At 46.3% G+C, this 18,114-nt stretch overlaps 1 protein-coding gene and 1 long non-coding RNA gene across 11 annotated transcripts in view; one reads left to right on the top strand and one right to left on the bottom strand.

Annotated features, from left to right (window-relative positions):
• LOC139273801 (uncharacterized) overlaps positions 1-9,109 on the bottom strand; it is a 45,127-nt gene extending 36,018 nt beyond the window's left edge. Inside the window, exons 1-3 of the long non-coding RNA XR_011595362.1 lie at positions 8,903-9,109; positions 3,737-3,827; positions 1,873-1,958 (exon numbers count right to left, since the gene is read on the bottom strand). This is a non-coding gene — a long non-coding RNA (uncharacterized lncRNA). The remainder of the gene's footprint in view (positions 1-1,872; positions 1,959-3,736; positions 3,828-8,902) is intronic.
• Positions 9,110-9,419: 310 nt separating this feature from the next.
• Positions 9,420-18,114, top strand: part of LOC139273795 (zinc finger protein 229-like) — a 78,221-nt gene continuing 69,526 nt past the window's right edge. For all 10 annotated transcript variants that reach the window (XR_011595353.1, XR_011595357.1, XR_011595352.1 and 7 more), the window contains exons 1-2: positions 9,420-9,508; positions 10,361-10,526. The gene's annotated coding sequence lies outside the window, so the exon portion shown is untranslated. The remainder of the gene's footprint in view (positions 9,509-10,360; positions 10,527-18,114) is intronic.

Genomic DNA, 18,114 nt, shown 5'->3' on the forward strand with positions numbered 1-18,114 from the left:
TCCCCAGAGTCCAGAGAATTTTGGTAGATTAAAACGAATGCATCTGCTATAACTTCCGCCATCTCTTCTAATACCCTGGGATGCATTTCATCAGGACCAGGGGACTTGTCTACCTTGAGTCCCATTAGCCTGTCCAGCACTACCCTCATAGTGATAGTGATTATCTCAAGGTCCTCCCTTCCCACATTCCCGTGATCAGCAATTTTTGGCATGGTTTTTGTGTCTTCCTGTGAAGACCGAAGCAAAATAATTGTTTAAGGTTTCAGCCATTTCCACATTTGCCATTATTAAATCCCCCTTCTCATCTTCTAAGGGACCAACATTTACTTTAGTCACTCTTTTCCGTTTTATACATCGGTAAAAGCTTTTACTATCTTTTTATGTTTTGCGCAAGTTTACTTCCGTAATCTATCTTTCCTTTCTTTATTGCTTGCTTAGTCATTCTTTGCTGTCGTTTAAAATTTTCCCAATCTTCTAGTTTCCCACTAACCTTGGCCACCTTCTATGCATTGGTTTTTAATTTGATACTCTCCTTTATTTCCTTGGTTATCCACGGCTGGTTATCCCTTCTCCTACCGCCCTTCTTTTTCACTGGACTATATTTTTGTTGAGCACTATGAAAGTGCTCCTTAAAAGTCCTCCACTGTTCCTCAATTGTGCCCCCATTAAGTCTGTGTTTCCAGTCTACTTTAGCCAACTCTGCCCTCATCCCACTGTAGTCCCCTTTGTTTAAGCATAGTACGCTCATTTGAGACACTACTTCCTCACCCTCAATATGTATTATAAATTCAACTGTACTGTGATCACTCAGAGGATCTTTTACTTGGAGTTCGTTTATTATTCTTGTCTCATTACACAGGACCAGATCCAAGATAGCTTGCTCCCTTGTAGGTTCTGTAACATACTGTTCTAAGAAACAATCCTGTATGCATTCTATGAATTCCTCCTCAAGGCTACCCTGTGCGATTTGATTTGACCAATCGATATGCAAGTTAAAATCCCGCATGATTACTGCCGTTCCTTTTTCACATGCCTCCATTATTCTCTTGATTATTGCTCGCCCCATCGTGAAGTTATTATTTGGGGGCCTATAAACTACGCCCACCAGTGACTTTTTCCCCTTACTATCTCTAATCTCCACCCACAATGATTCAACATTTTCTTCATTAGAGCCAATATCGTCTCACAACTGCCCTGATATCATCCTTTATTAACAGAGCTACCCCACATTGTCTATCTTTCCGAATTGTCAGATACCCCTGTATGTTTAATTCCCAGTCTTGGCCACCCTGCAACCACGTTTCTGTAATGGCCACCAAATCATACCCATTTGCAATGATTTGTGCCGTCAATTCATTTACTTTATTTCGAATGCTGCGTGCGTTTAGGTAGTGTTTTAATACTAGTTTTTAAATCATGATTTTTAGTTTTGACCTCTCCTGCACTCACTTTATATTCATACATATTGTCCCTTCCTATCACCTTGTGGTTTACACTTACCCCAGTGCTACTCTGCTCTGTTGCCTCCTGCCTTTTGCATTCTTTCTCAGGGTCCTGTCCATCTGAGCTCTCACCCACTCCAACGAGCTCAGGGCCCTCTCTGGGTTCCGAATACTCCTTGCATTGAGGCACCGAGCTTTCATGCTCGCCTTTTTATTACACTTTGACCCTTTAGAATTTTGCTGTACAGTGGCCCTTTTTGTTTTTTCCCTGGGTTTCTCTGCCCTCCACTTTTACTCATCTCCTTTCTGTCTTTCATAATATAACTCTGGAAATTTGGATGACTGTGGGACTGACAGCTTCTGCTGCCTGTGACAATATGATTGAGGTCAGTTCTGTATCTCTGCGCTCTTTGAGTGATAATGTACTTACTGTGTGTGAGGAGGAGCTGCCTGCACTGTTCCTTGTGTTCCAGGTTGAGAAAAGATCACATTTATTCTGGCTTGAAGTATTTTGCTCTGAGAATAATAATAGGAGAACACTTATAGTTATGATATGGACAGCCAATGGAGAGAATATAAAAATAAATTTATAATTAATGTGTTTGATTATAATAAAGTAAAGTATCTAGAGAGAGGAATCTGCAATACAAACAGTGTCACTGTCTGATCTCACTGCAGTACAGCGACACTCAGATTCACCACACCAGATGTGTAGGACGATTCTATAGTAAGTTATCAGCCCAAACCCAGCACTGGTCCATGAATGGGACCACCCGATTGGCACAGTCCAGGTTTATATCTCCCACTTCCATGGGATTACCTGTAAAATTCTGAATTGCTTCCTGGAATATAACCACAGGTACCTGGGCTGTAAAACAATTGTTTTGTTTATTGAAACAGAGTTAAGGGGCTGTGTCATTAACAGAATGTGACAGTGACCATATTCTGACGTATCTGAGGGAGCGACAATGTATCTCTCGATCACCAGCAACATGGCTCTGAAGAATTCAAAGCACCGAAACAAAATAACCCATTTTTGAAATGTCACCCATCACATTCCTCTTCTGGTGCCTGCAATAGATGTACTTTGTGACACTCCTCACATCCTCACTGTCAGGCTGTGTTTCCACTGTTCAATGTCCAAGAACAACAGACACGGTGAGATTGGAACTGAATCAGGAACATTCATTATTGATTTGGGGAAAGAAAGCAGCAATGATTTGAAAGAGCGAGGTGATTTACTTTCTTTGTTACCTTACACTGAACACACACAGCCCGAGAATGGGCACCCCCTTCCCCCACTCACTCCATGTTCTGGAACTAGTTCCTGCTCCACTCCACCTCTTACAAACAGCCCCCGACTGCCGCTGAACTTACCCCGACTCAAAGCCCATCTGTGGGCACAGTCCCAATGCGATGAGCTGCTGTAAGGAGGCTGCTGTTTGCTCCCTTACTCGGGCTATCTCCTCAACCTGATGAGTTAAACGATCATCAGCCGAGCACAGAGGAAACGGTAGCCATTGACAGAGCTGGGGGAGCTCGCCTGGGCCCTTCCCGTCGGTTTAAACACTGTTTGGGGAGGGGAGGAGCAGCATGTATTTAGCGCATGCTCAGATCATCTTTTTGTCACAAATTAAATTAGCAAAAATGGGCTTGTTTCACAAGTTGCTTTTATCACTAATTAAATGGGCCACATTGAGAGCATGTTAGTTATCATCCGAATTACTGAAAAAACGATTGTGTGAGCCTGACACTGGAGTAAGAGTGCCAAAACTATTTACTCATTCCGTCAGTCTCTGGTGTGTGTTTCCGTGTCAGTTTCCAATAGGCGAGTATGGGTTTGATTTGCATATTATTGCTCAGATACGTGGGTGTGGGTTTCATACTGTACCTGTCAGTTTCTGTTACATCAGAACTGGAGGAGGCCATTCAGCCCCTCGAGTCTGTTACACAGGAATAGAAGTGGCTATTCAGCCCCTAGAACCTGTTACATAAGAACTAAAGGAGGCCATTGAACCCATTCTAGCCCGATACATAGGTACAGGGGGAGGTCATTCTGCCCCTAGAGCTTGTTACATATGAACAGGAGGCGGCCATTAAGACCCTCGTGTTTATTACATTAGGAACACGAGAAGGTTACTCAGTATCTCCAATCTGTTACACTAGGAACAGGAGGTGGTCATCAGCCCCCTCAGGCCTGTTATACAGGAATAGGAGGAAGCCATTCAGCACCACAAACATATTTAATTCGGATAACCTGTCTTTGTATCCGCACACTGTGATCGGTACCGTACCTACTGTGTGTGAGAAGGAGCTGGTTACACTGTTCCTTGTGTCTCAGGTGGTGGAAACTTCACATTTGTTCCAGTTCCTTCAATTTCTTGCCTGTAGGAAGAAAAGGTATCTCTGATCATTCAATAGGAGAGGTCAAAAAGACTAACGTGATGAATGTAATCGTTCAATTAGTAATCATTATGAACATTCGCAAATGGAAGCCAGCGATACAAACAGTGTCAGTGTCTGACTCCACTGCAGCACTCAGCTTCTGCACACCAAGTGTGTTGGGCAGATTTACAGCAATTTACTGACATCCAGACACAACCCAACCCCTGCCCTGCTTCAGGAATGGGACGACCCGATGGAGCACGGACTTTTACACAACTCAGATTGCTACTCCCCTCTCCCAGGGCACTAACCGTTCAACCAAAAACAAAGAGCCGCTGTTTAAAACGTGTCCTTCACATTTCTCACCCGGTGCCTGCAATAGATGCTCCTTGTATAAATCCTCAGTGTCCGGCTCTGCTTCCACTGCTCACTGTCCAATCATCATCATCATAGGCAGTCCCTCGGAATCAAGGAAGACTTGCTTCCACTCCTGAAGTGAGTTGTTTGGTTGCTGAACAGTCCAATACGAGAGCCAGAGTCCCTGTCACAGATAGTTGTTGAGGGAAGTGGGGTGGGGGGAGGGGGGTGCGTGGGACTGGTTTGCCGCACGCTCTTTCCGCTGCCTGCGCTTGATTTCTGAAGGCTCTTGGCGATGAGGTGCTCAGCGCACTCCCAGATGCACTTCCTCCACTTAGGGCGGTCTTGGGCCAGGGCCTCCCGGGTGTCAGTGGGAATGTTGCACTTTATCAGGGAGGCTTTGAGGGTGTCCTTGTAATGATTCCGCTGCCCACCTTTGGTTCGTTTGCCATGAAGGAGTTCAGAGTAGAGCACTTGCTTTGGGAGTCTTGGACAACAAACATGGTGACACTGGAACTAAAGCAGGAACATTCACTTCTGGTTTGCAGCAATGATTGTAAATAGCAGATCCTTCCCATTCTGTCTCCCTTACCCGGGACACACGCTGTCCACACACAGCCCGAGAATGGCCTCTCCCTTCCCCCACTCACTCCATGCACTGAGACCAGTTCTTGCTCCACTCCGCCTGTTACACACAGCCCCCGACTCCCCCTGAACTTCCCCTCGACTCAGTGCCGATCTCTGAGCCCATCTGCGGACACACTCCCAAAGCGATGTGCTGCTGTAAGGAGGCTGCTGCTCGCTGCCTTACCCCGGGGCCGCGGTGTCTCCATTCCCGGCTGTTTAAACCATCTTCTTCCGCTCACTGAGTGAATGGCGCTCACAAGTGGGGCTGGGGGAGGGGAGGGCGCATGTGATCTTCTGCTCACTGGAAATCGACACAGGGGGCGGGGCTTATTCACACATGCGCAGTCTATAATCAGCAAAGTGAACTTTCCCAATTCACTTTAATCAGAGTATGAGCAAAGGAACTGGGGGGGGGGGGGGGTTGGGGGGCAAGGACCAGCCAGCCAGCCTGTCTGGGCGGGATCCTCTTATTTCACATGATGTGGACACACTTGTGAGTACAACACTGACACATAGAAACATAGAAAATAGGTGCAAGAGTAGGCCATTTCGGCCATTCAATGAGTTCATGACTGAACATGCAACTTCAGTACCCCATTCCTGCTTTCTCACCATACCCCTTGAGCCCTCTAGTAGTAAGGACTACATCTAACTCCTTTTTGAATATATTTAGTGAATTGGCCTCAACAACTTTCTGTGGTAGAGAATTCCACAGATTCACCACTCTCTGGATGAAGAAGTTTCTCCTCATCTCGGTCCTAAATGGCTTACCCCTTATCCTTAGACTGTGACCCCTGGCTCTGGACTTCCCCAACATTGGGAACATTCTTCCTGCATCTAACCTGTCTAAACCCGTCAGAATTTTAAACGTTTCTATGAGATTCCCTCTCATTCTCTGAACTCCAGTGAATACAAGCCCAGTTGATCCAATCTTTCTTCATATGTCAGACACTGTTTCTCTCTCTGGTGCTATACATGAATGTGTGATACTAGTATTGAGCCTAATATGCAGACACAGTTAGGGTGTTTAAGACTGATACTATGCCTGTCTCTCTGCCGCTCACTCTGATAGCCATCTCTGGGTGATGAGGATGGGATGGATAGATCACTGTTAAATGTCCCTCAGTTTAGGAGGAGAGAGACAGACAGACAAAAAGAGGCTGGTAGGGCGGTGAACACAATTTATATTTTCACGTTAATCAAATATATTGGCATATATGAAGGGGAACTAATGTTTGACAAATTTGCTAGAATTCTTTGAGGATGTAACGAGAAGGGTGGATTAAGGGGAACCAGTGAATGATGTATTTGGACTTCCAGAAGGCATTTGACAAGGTGCCACATAAAACATTACTGCACAAGATAAAAGTTCACGGAGTTGGGGGTAATATATTAGCATGGATAGAGGCTTGACTAACTAACAGAAAACAGAGAGTCGGGATAAATGGTTCATGCTCTGGTTGCCAATCAGTAACCAGTGGCGTGCCGCAGGGATTAGTGCTGGGACCCCAACTATTTACAATCTATATTAACAACTTGGAAGAAAGGACCAAGTGTAACGTAGCCAAGTTTGCTGATGATACAAAGACGGGAGGAAAAGCAATGTGTGAGGAGGACACAAAAAATCTGCAAAAGAACATAGACAGGCTAAGTGAGTGGGCAAAAATTTGGCAGATGGAGTATAATGTTGGAAATTGTGAAGTCATGCACTTCGGCAGAAAAAAAATCAAAGAGCAAGTTATTTTATAAATGGAGAAAAATTGCAAAGTGCTGCAGTACAGCAGGACCTGGGGGTATTTGTGCATGAAACACAAAAGGTTAGTATGCAGGTACAGCAAGTGATCAGGAAGGCCAATGGAATCTTGGACTTTATTGCAAAGGGGGTGGAGTATAAAAGCAGGGAAGTCTTGCTACAGTTATACAGGGTATTGGTGAGGCCACACCTGGAATACTGCATATAGTTTTGGTTTCCTGATTTATGAAAGGATATACTTGCTTTGGAGGCTGCTCAGAGAAGGTGCACGAGGTTGATTCCGGAGATGAGGGGGTTGACTTATGAGGAAAGGATGAGTAGGTTGAGCCTCGACTCATTGGAAGTCAGAAGATTGAGAGGTGATCTTATCGAAACGTATAAGATTATGAGGGGGCTTGACAAGATGGATGCAGAGAGAATGTTTCCACTGATAGGGGAGACTAGAACTAGGGGGCATAATCTTAGAATAAGGGGCCACCCATTTAAAACTGAGATGAGGAGAAATTTCTTCTCTCAGACAGTTGTAAATCTGTGGAATTCGCTGCCTCAGAGAGTTGTGAAAGCTGGGACATTGAATAAATTTAAAACAGAGATAGACAGTTTCTTAACCGATAAGGGAATAAGGGGTTATGGGGAGCAGGCAGGGAAGTGGACTTGAGTCCATGATCGGATCAGCCATGATCATATTAAATGGCGGAGCAGGCTCGAGGGGCCATATTTTTGCTCCTATTTCTTATGTTCTTATGTAAATTTGAGGTCATCCAAAACTCGACAGCCCATGTCCTAACTTGCACCAAGTCCCGATCACCCCCGTGCTCGCTGACCTACATTGGCTCCCAGTTATGCAACGCCTCGATTTCAAAATTCTCATCCTTGTTTACAAATCCCTCCATGGCCTTGCCCCTCCCTATCTCTAATCTCTTTCAGCCTCACAATGCCACGTGATGTCTGCGTTCCTCAAAATTGGCCCGCTTGAGCATTCCTGATTAGAACTGTTCAACATCGGTGGCCGTACCTTCAGCTGCCTGGGCCCCAAGCTCTGGAACTCCCTCCCTCAGCCTCTGGACATTTCTTTCCCCCTTTAAGGTGCCCCTTAAACTACACTTTGACAAACTTTTGGTCATCTGCTATAATTTCTTCTTATGTGGCTCGGTGTCAAATTTATTTGCTTTGTCTTATAACACTGAAGTGCCTTGGGACATTTTACTACGTTAAAAGCGGTATATAAATAAAGTTGTTGTTGTTGAAAGCAATGGGAGCTCCCATTATTACCAATGAGAATACTAGATGTTCATTGGTGGTTCAGGCCCACGTGATCCCAGGATACGAATACATACCTGGAAGACATGTTCCTGTACACTGCACTACAAAACTCAGACTCCGACCACAATCCTATGTTCCTCTGAGACCATCAGGCAATTTAAAAAAAAAATTCTGGTCGGATGCGTTCACCGAAAAGAAACTTCCAACCGCAATTTTCCGCCCAAAGTATTGGTTTAATTTCTCTGCCATTTCCTTATTCCCCATTATAATTTCTCAGCCTGTAGGGGACTCACATTTACTTTAGCTAATTTTTCCTTTTTAGCATACCTACAGAAGCTTTTACAGTCTGTTTTTATGTCTCTCGCTAGTTTACTCTCATTTTCTATTTTCCCTTTATGTTTCTTGGTCCTCCTTTGCTGAATTCTAAAATGCTCCCAATTCCCAGGCTTACTGCTCTTTTTGGCAACATTATAAGCTTCTTCCTAAAACTATTTTTAACTTCACTTGTTAGCCACGGTTGGACCACCTTTCCTGAGGGTGTTTTGTGCCTTAAAAGGTATTTATTGTTGTAAATTGTGTATTGATTCTTTAATGTGAGCCATTGCTTATCTGTCTCGATACCTTTTAATGTAGTTTCCTAATCTACCTCAGCCAACTCACCTCATACCTAAAAAGTTTGCTTTGTTTAAATTTAAGACCCCAGTTTCGGATTTAACAAAATCACTTTCAAACTTAATGTAACATTTTATCATATTATGGTCATTCTTCCGTTGCCAGCACGTCCCATGTACAAATAAACAAAATAAACAAGACTCACTGTTAAAAGTTGTTGCTGTTAATAATCACAAATCATTTTTTACAAATCACTCTATGGCCTCGCCCCTCCCGATCTCGGGAATCTGTTGCAGCCCACAAGATGTCTGCGCTCCTCAAATTCTGCCCTTTTGACCATCCCTGATTATAATCGCTCCACCATCGGTGTCCGGCCCTTCAGCTGCCTGGGCCCCGAGCTCTGGAACTCCCTCCCTAAACCTCTCCGCCTCTTTCCTACTTTCAGACCCTCCTTAAAACCTACCTCTTTGACCCAGCTTTTGGTCATCTGCCGCAATTTCTTCTTCTGTGGCTCTGTGTTAAATGTATGTGTTGTGTCCTGTAACACTGCTGTGAAGCGCCTTGGGACGTTTTACTTCGTTAAAGACGCTCTATAAAGAAAAATTATTATTAATACTGCAGGAGTGAGAAATTGAGTGGTCTGGGAATCCGGCGCAGGCGCAGGCGCACTGCGAGCGGTTCAGCACCGATGTCACAGGCGATGTGGACGGAGCTGTGACGTCTCCTGGTAACAGTTGAACGGCCGCAATTATTTGAAATCAGGAACCACGTGACCCCCGAGCTGCCCAGCGCGCCTTCATCACAGTGGGCGGGGCTCTGCGGCGCTACCGGCTCCTATTGGTGGGAGTGGCTGGCAATCTTCTTCGTACAGCCAATAGACGGACGGGAATTCACTAAAGGTCATTAATTTATGCAGGAACGCGCTCTGTGGCCGCAGTGCGCATGCTCGGTACCGCCCTCCCCACCTCCAGTCCCCGGATGCCGCGCAGTTTGCTGTAACCAGCGGTTGGACAATGTGGGGAACCGGGGGCCGCAGGGAACCGGACTGATGGTGGGCGGCTGGGGCCTGGTGAGTCTGTGAGGGAAAACACCGAACTGAACACACAGCCCCGGAGTTCAGGGTTTGGGGACATGCGGGAGATAGACTGAAACGTCCAGTGAGCTCAGACAGTGTGTAACCCGGGGGCCCAGTGAGCTCAGACAGTGTGTAACCCGGGGGCCCAGTGAGATCAGACGGCGTGTAACCCGGGGGCCCAGTGAGATCAGACAGTGTGTAACCCGGGGGCCCAGTGAGATCAGACAGTGTGTAACCCGGGGGCCCAGTGAGATCAGACAGTGTGTAACCCGGGGGCCCAGTGAGATCAGACAATGTGTAACCCGGGGGCCCGGTGAGCTCAGACGGCGTGTAACCCGGGGGCCCAGTGAGATCAGACAGTGTGTAACCCGGGGGCCCGGTGAGCTCAGACAATGTGTAACCCGGGGGCCCAGTGAGATCAGACAGTGTGTAACCCGGGGGCCCAGTGAGATCAGACAGTGTGTAACCCGGGGGCCCAGTGAGCTCAGACAGTGTGTAACCCGGGGGCCCGGTGAGCTCAGACAATGTGTAACCCAGGGGCCCAGTGAGATCAGACAGTGTGTAACCCGGGGGCCCAGTGAGATCAGACAGTGTGTAACCCGGGGGCCCAGTGAGATCAGACAGTGTGTAACCCGGGGGCCCAGTGAGATCAGACAGTGTGTAACCCGGGGAGAATCTGGTGATTTTCTGTAAATCCAGACGGGCGGGACAGAATCTTGAGGAATAGAATAAAATCAAACAGAAATACTGGACATATACTTTTCTGAAACGTTGGAAAAACACTTTACACTACATTCCACTTCACAACATTAATATTCTTCTAATTTTCTGCCCTGTCATAATTAGATCTCCCGGTGAATGGCGGAGTGATTGAGAAAGTTCCACAGCTGGAAGGAAACAGGGATTGTGGACTGAGGAACAACAGCAGGTGAACCAGCACAGGATTGTGAGAGCACCAACCAGGGAGCCCTTTCCGATTGAAAGCGCTTCAATAGATCGAATGGGGAGAAAGGTAAGAGAAAGTGCCATTTACTCAGATACACACCGGTCCTGTAGACAGTACACACAGGTTACAAGGTAAGACAGGAAATGAGACTGGGAGAGACTGACCACCGAGCACAATTATCCAGCATGAGGCCGTGCAATGGGATGTGAAGTGAGATCACTTTCTGTCTCTAAACACACAGTCACAGTGAATCTTGTGTGTGTTTTAGAGTAAAGGGCTTTGATCTAAGAGGTGACTCCAGTTTGAGGCAGAGCCCAGGAGATGGACCCGTCTCTGTACATTCGGTGGGGCTGAACTCACACCGACACCATCAGATCTCAATGTTCAAATATTTCCCATCTGGTGAGAAAGCCATTGGAAAGATTGAACCGGAAGCACGTCGTCAATTCATTGATCATGATGCACAGACCAATCTGAAATACCAGCACGGCCTATCACTGACAGAATCAATTATTCATTCATGAACATTTGGAATTAACAGAAAATATATTGATAAGTACTACTATTGAAGTATTGGCCACTCGAGGTGTGTAGTATTCTAATAAACTGAAACACAGATATGGAGAGTTGAAATTTATTGATTGCCGTCGTACTTGACCCCGAGATAAGCTTCCGAATCCATATTCCCTCAATCACCAAGTACATTTACTTCCAGCTCCATAACATCGCCGGTCTCTGCCCCTTCCTCAGCTCAACTGCTCAAACCCTCATCCATGCCTCTGTTACCACTACATTGGACTATTTCCAATGCTCTCCTGATCGGCCTCACACCTTGCACTCTCCGCAAGCTTAAGCTTATCAAAAACACTCCTGCCCGTATCCTTACTCAAGAACACAAGAAGTAGCAGCAGGCGTAGGCCATACGGCCCCTCCCGTCTGCTCCGCCATTCAGTAAGATCTCTGTTCGATAGAGAATTTCAAAGATTCACAACTCTTCAGTGAAGAAATATCTCATCTCCGTCTTAAATGGCCAATCTCTTATCCTAATACTAGGACCCCTAGCTCTAGACTATTCAGCCCTTGTCAATTCTATATTTCAATGATATCACCTTCCGTTCTTCTAAACTCCAGAGAATATAGGCCTATTCGACTCAGTCTGTCCTCAGCCCTCTCATCCCAACTTGTACCAATTTCCATTCATCCCTGTGCTCACTGAACTACATTGGCTCCTGCTCCATCGATTTCAAAATGCTGATCCTTGTTTTGAAATCTGTCCAGGACCTTACCCCTCCCTATTGCTGTAACCTCCTCCAGCCCTACAACCCTCAGAGATCTTTGCATTCCTCCAATTCTGGCCTCTTGAGCAGCCCTAATTTTCATCCCTCCAATATTGGTGGCCATACCTTCAGCTGCCGAGACCATAAGCTCTGGAATTCCCTCCCTAAACCTCCATCTTCAAAATGCTCCTTAATACCTACCCTTTTGAACAAGCTTTTAATCCTGTGGTAGTATTTCCTTACGTGACTGGATATTAAATTCTGTTTGCTAACGGTCCTGTGAAGTGCCTTGGGACATTTTACTACGTTTAAGGTGTGATATAAATGCAATTTGTTGCTGATAACTGAAGATATTTATAATTGTAATATAACAAAACTACAGGCATGGGGAATTGCAATAGATTGATAACTGCAGAGGAAGAGGATTGTTTTGTATTGCTAACAGCATGAATTATTTTAACGTGAGGTGGCCATTGCACACCGGCTACCACAAGGGCTTGGCAGAGCAAGGTCTTGGTCCAATGGCAAGGGGATCCAAGACGGCTGGACACCAAGCTCTGCTGCATGTTTCCTCTGGTACTGACACTCACTGGAGTACAGTTTCCTCTGGCACTGACTCTCGCTGGGGTACAGTTTCCTCTGGCACAGATTTACTGTGTATCTAATTCGTGCTGTCCCTGCCCTGGGAGTGCTTGATGGGACAGTATAAAGGGAGCTTCGCTCTTTACCGAACCCGTGCTGTACCTGACCTGGAATTGTTTGTTGGGACAGTGTAGAGGGAGCTTTGTTCTGTCTCTAACCCGTGCTCTGCCTGCCCTGTGAGCTTTGATGGGTCGCTGTAGGGGAAACTTTCCTCTGAATCTAACCTGTACTCCAACTGCCCGAGTTGTATCTGATGGGACAGTTTTGAGAGAGGTTTACTCTGTATCTCATCATCATCATCATTGGCAGTACCTTGAAACATAGAAAATAGGTGCAGGAGTAGGCCATTCGGCCTTTCGTGCCTGCACCACCATTCAATATGATCATGGCTGATCATGCAACTTCAGTACCCCATTCCTGCTTTCTCTCCATACTCCTTGATCCCTTTAGCTAAAAGGGTCAAATCTAACTCCCTTTTGAATATATCTAATGAACTGGCCTCAACAACGTTTTGTGATGGAGAATTCCACAGGTTTACAATTCTCTGAGTGAAGAAGTTTCTCCTCATCGCAGTCCTAAATGGCTGACCCCTTATCCTTAGGCTGTGACCCCTGGTTCTGGACTTCCCCAACATTAGGAACATTCTTCCTGCATCTAACCTGTCCAATCCCGTCAGAATGTTATATTTTTCTGTGAGATCCCCTCTCATTCTTCCAAATTCCATTGAATATGAGCCTAGTCGATCCAGTCTTTCTTCATATGTCAGTCCTGCCATCCCGGGAATCAGTCTGGTGAACCTTCGCTGCACTTCCTCAATAGCAAGAATGTCCTTCCTCAGATTAGGAGACCAAAACTGTACACAATATTCAAGGTGTTGCCTCACCAAGGCCCTGTACAACTGCAGTAAGACCTCCCTGCTCCTATACCCAAATCCTCTCGCTATGAAGGCCAACATGCCATTTACCACCTTCACCGCATGCTGTACCTGCATGCCAACTTTCAATGACTGATGTACCATGACACCCAGGTCTCGTTGCGCCTCCCCTTTTCCTAATCTGTCACCATTCAGATAATATTCTACCTTCCTGTTTTTGCCACCAAAGTGGATAACCTCACATTTATCGACATTATACTGCATCTGCCATGCATTTGCCCACTCACCTAACCTGTCCAAGTCACCCTGCAGCCTCTTAGCATCCTCCTCACAGCTCACACTGCCACCCAGCTTAGTGTCAGCTGCAAATGAGATGACTTGCTTCCACGCCAAAAAAGGATGAGTTCACAGGTGTTTCAATGAAGGACCTAATATTCCAGATCCTGAACTACATCCTCAAGGGTGGAAGATGCCTGTGTGTGGCTTTTTTTAACGTGTGGTGGCCGTTGCACGCCAGCCACCACATGGGAAACTCAGTATCTAATCTTGGATAATGTAGAGGGAGGTTTACTGTTTATCTAACCTGTGCTAACCTAGCAAGTTGTGAGGAGGACGCAAAGAATTTACAAACAAATATAGATAGGCTAAGTGAGTGGGCAAAGCTTTGGCAGATGGAGTACAATGTGGGGAAAATGTGAGGGTATCCACGTTAGTAGGAGTAATTAAAAAGCAAATTATTATTTAAATTGTGAGAGATTACAAAATGCGGTGGTACAGTGGGATCTGGGGGTCCTTGTACATGAAACACAAACATTTAGCATGCAGTTACTGCAATTAATTAGGAAGGCAAATGGAATGTTGGCCTTTATTGCAAGGGAGATGGGGTATAAAAGTAGGGAAGTCCTGCTCCAACTGTACATGGCATTGGTAAGACCACAACTGGAGTACTGCATACAGTTTTGGTCTCCTTATTTCAGGAAGGATATACTTGCACTGGAGGCAGTTCAGAGAAGGTTCACGAGGTTGATTGCTGAGATGAAGGGGTTGTCATAATGAGACAGGTTGAGCAGGTTGGGCCTGTACACATTGGAGTTTAGAAGACTTAGAGGTGATCTTATTGAAACGTATAAGATTCTGAGGGGGCTTGACAGGGTAGATACAGAGAGGATGTTTCCCCACGTGGGGGAATCTAACACTAGGGGGCATAGTTTCAGAATAAGTTTCATTTAAAAGGGAAATCAGAAGGTGTTTCTTCTCTGAGGGTTGTGAATCTTTGGAATTCGTTACCTCAGAGAGCTGTGGGGGCTGGGTCATTGAATGCATTTAAGGTGGGGATAGACAGATATTTGAAAGATAAGGGAGTCAAGGATTATGGGGAGCGGGCAGGGAAGTGGAGTTAAGGCCTGAATCTGATCAGCCATGATATTGAATGGCGGAGCAGCCTCGAGGGGCCAAATGGTCTGCTCTGCTCCTATTTCTTATGTTCCATACCTGCCCTTGGAGTGATGGATGGGACAGTGTAGAGGGAGATTTGCTCTGTATCTAATACTTGCTGTACCTGCCCTTGGAGTGTTTGATGGGACAGTGTACAGAGAGCTTTACGCTGTATCTAATCAGTGCTGGACCTGCCCTGGTACTGTCTGATGGGACAGTGTAGAGAGAACTTTACTCTCTGCATAACCCATGCTGTACCTGCCTTGTGAGCGATTGATGGGACACTGCAGAGGGAGCTTTCCTCTGTATCTAACCCGTACTCTACCTGCCCTAGTTGTGTTTGATGGGACAGTGTAGTGGGAGCTTTCCGCTATATTGAATCCGGGCTGTACCTGCCCGAGGAATGTTTGATGGGGCAGTTTAGAGGGAGATTTGTTCTGTATCTAATACTTGCTGTACCTGCCCTTGGAGTGTTTGATGGGACAGTGTACAGAGAGCTTTACGCTGTATCTAATCAGTGCTGGACCTGCCCTGGTACTGTCTGATGGGACAGTGTAGAGAGAACTTTACTCTCTGCATAACCCATGCTGTACCTGCCTTGTGAGCGATTGATGGGACACTGCAGAGGGAGCTTTCCTCTGTATCTAACCCGTACTCTACCTGCCCTAGTTGTGTTTGATGGGACAGTGTAGTGGGAGCTTTCCGCTATATTGAATCCGGGCTGTACCTGCCCGAGGAATGTTTGATGGGGCAGTTTAGAGGGAGATTTGTTCTGCATCAAATCGTGCTGTACCTGCCCTGGCATTGTTTGATAGGAGAGTATAGAGGAAGCTTTACCCTCTGCCTAACCCATGCTTTACCTGCCCTTGGAGTGTTTGTTGGCCGGTGTAGAGCAAGCTTTACTCTGTATCTAACCTGTGCTGTACCTGCTCTGGCATTGTTTGATGGGCCAGTATAGAGGGAGCTTTACTCTGTATCCAACCTGTGCTATGCCGGCCCTGGGAGTATTTGATGGGACAGTGTAGAGGGAGACCCGATGTTGCAAGCCATCAGGTCCAGGGGGCTTTTCCACCTTTCATCCCATTATTTTACTGAGCACTTTTTCTTTAGTGATTGCTCTAAGTTCCTCCCTCGCTATAGCCCCTTGATTATCTATTATTGGGGTGTTTTTAATGTCTTCTACCGTGAAGACTGATACAAAATATTTGTTCAAAGTCTCTGCCATTTCCCTGTTCCCCATTATTAATTCCCCAGTCTCATCCTCTAAGGACCAATGTTTACTTTAGCTACCCTATCCTTTTTACATACCTGTAGAAGCTCTTTTTATATTACTTGCTAGTTTACTCTCATAATCTACCTTCCCTCTCTTTATTATTTCTTTAGTCATCATTTGCTGTTTTGAAAAACATTTGCCAATGCTCTGGCCTCCCACTAACCTTGGCCACTTTGTATGCCATTGTTTTCAATTTGATACCATCCGTTACTTCCTTCATTAACCGCGGATAGTTCTCTCGTCGCTTAAAGTCTTTCCTTCTCATCGAAATATATTTGCTCGTGGCTCAGGTAGTAATCAGAGATTATTGCCTTTGTGGTTCTGCTTTTTAATTTAGCCTCTAGCTGTTCAAAATCCTTCAGCAGAACCGCTTTCTTTATTCTACCTATGTCATTGGTACCTACGTGGACCACGACAACTGGATCTTCCCCCTCCCACTCCAATTCCTCTTCAGCCCAGAGGAGATGTACTTAACCTTGGCACCACGCAGGCATCACAGCCTTCGGGACTCACGCACTCAGCTGCAGAGAACAGTATCTATCTCCGAAACTATACTGTTTCCTAACACTACAACATTTCTTTTTACTCCCCCCACTTGAATGGCCTCCTGTACCACGGCGCTGTGGTCAGTTTGCTCATCCTCCCTGCAGTCCCTGCCCTCGTCCAAAAATCTCGTACCTGTTGGACAATTGCAAGGACTGAGGCACCTCCATCACTATCTCCTGGGTCCCCACAGCTGCCTCGCTCGTTGTCACACCCTCCTGTCTCTAACCACGGACCAAATTTGAATTAATGAATCTAAGGGGTGTGACTGTCTCCTGAAACTCAGGGTCGAGGTAACTCTCCCCCTCCCTGATGTGTCGCAGTGTCTGCAGCTCGGACTCCAGCTCATCAACATGGAGCCGAAGTTCCTCGAGCAGCCAACACTTACTGCAGATGTGGTCGCCGTGGACCTCAATGGGGTCAACCAGCTCCCACATGCAGCAGCAGTAACACATTGCCTGCCCTGCCATCTCGAATGTATTTAATTAATTTTTCACATTTTGAAAGTTTAGATTTTTAATCCCAGCTCTTAATTTAAACCAATGCCGAAGAAAAGAGAGAAAAACTGACTGACCAACCAATCACTTCCCTGCTTTACTGTGACATCACATTTTGAATCTTTTTACTTCTTATCCTCCCAGGTCACTTGGTGCTGTTTCGGCTGTCTGCTCGGCTGACTCACGCCCTTTGTAGGCTTGCCACTGATCCCACTCTCGCGCCCTTTCCGAAGTCCCGCTGCTTGGCTGACTCATGCCCTTTGTAGTCTTGCCGCTGCTCCCGCTCTCGAGCCCTTTCCGAAGGGATGGGCACAAGTCGGTTTTTCCTCTCGTGTTGGTTCTCTCACCACCTGCTGCAGGCCCAGTCTGGCAGCGATGTCCTTCAGCACTCGGCCAGCTCGGTCAGTAGTGGTGCTACCGAGACAGTGTTGATGGACATTGAAGTCCCCCACACAGAGTACATTCTGTGCACCTTGTTATTCTCAGTGCTTCTTCCAAGTGGTGTTCAACATGGAGGAGTATTGATTCATCAGCTGAAGGAGGACGGTAGGTGGTCATCAGCAGGAGGTTTCCTTGTCCATGCTTGACCTGAAGCCACGAAACTTCATGGGGTCCGGAGTCAATGTTGAAGACTCCCAGGGCCACACCCTCCCGATTGTATACTACTGTACCGCCACCGGTGGGACAGGACATACCCAGGGATGGTGATGGAGGAGTCTGGGACATTGGCTGAAAGGTATGATTCTGTGAGTATGACGATGTCAGGCTGTTGCTTGATTAGTCTGGGACATCTCTTCCAATTTTGGCACAAGTCCCCAGATATTGGTGAGAAAGACTGGGCTGGGTGTGCCGTTGTCGGGTCCGTAGCCGGTGCTGAGGTCAATGCCGGGTGGTCCGTCCGGTTTTATTCTTCTTATTGTTTTTCGTAGCGGTGGATCAATTGATGAATCAATATGATCTTATTGAATGGTGGAGCAGGCTCGAGGGGCCAAAGGGCCTACTCCTGCTTCTAATTCTTATGTGCTTATTCCCTAGCCCAGATCCTGTCTCTATATTAAGAGCAATGGTCCCAACACTGACCCTGGGGGACACCACTGTTTACATCCCTCCAGTC

This window comes from Pristiophorus japonicus, chromosome 9 (genome assembly GCF_044704955.1).
Source record: "Pristiophorus japonicus isolate sPriJap1 chromosome 9, sPriJap1.hap1, whole genome shotgun sequence".
Taxonomy (NCBI): Eukaryota; Metazoa; Chordata; class Chondrichthyes; family Pristiophoridae; genus Pristiophorus; species Pristiophorus japonicus.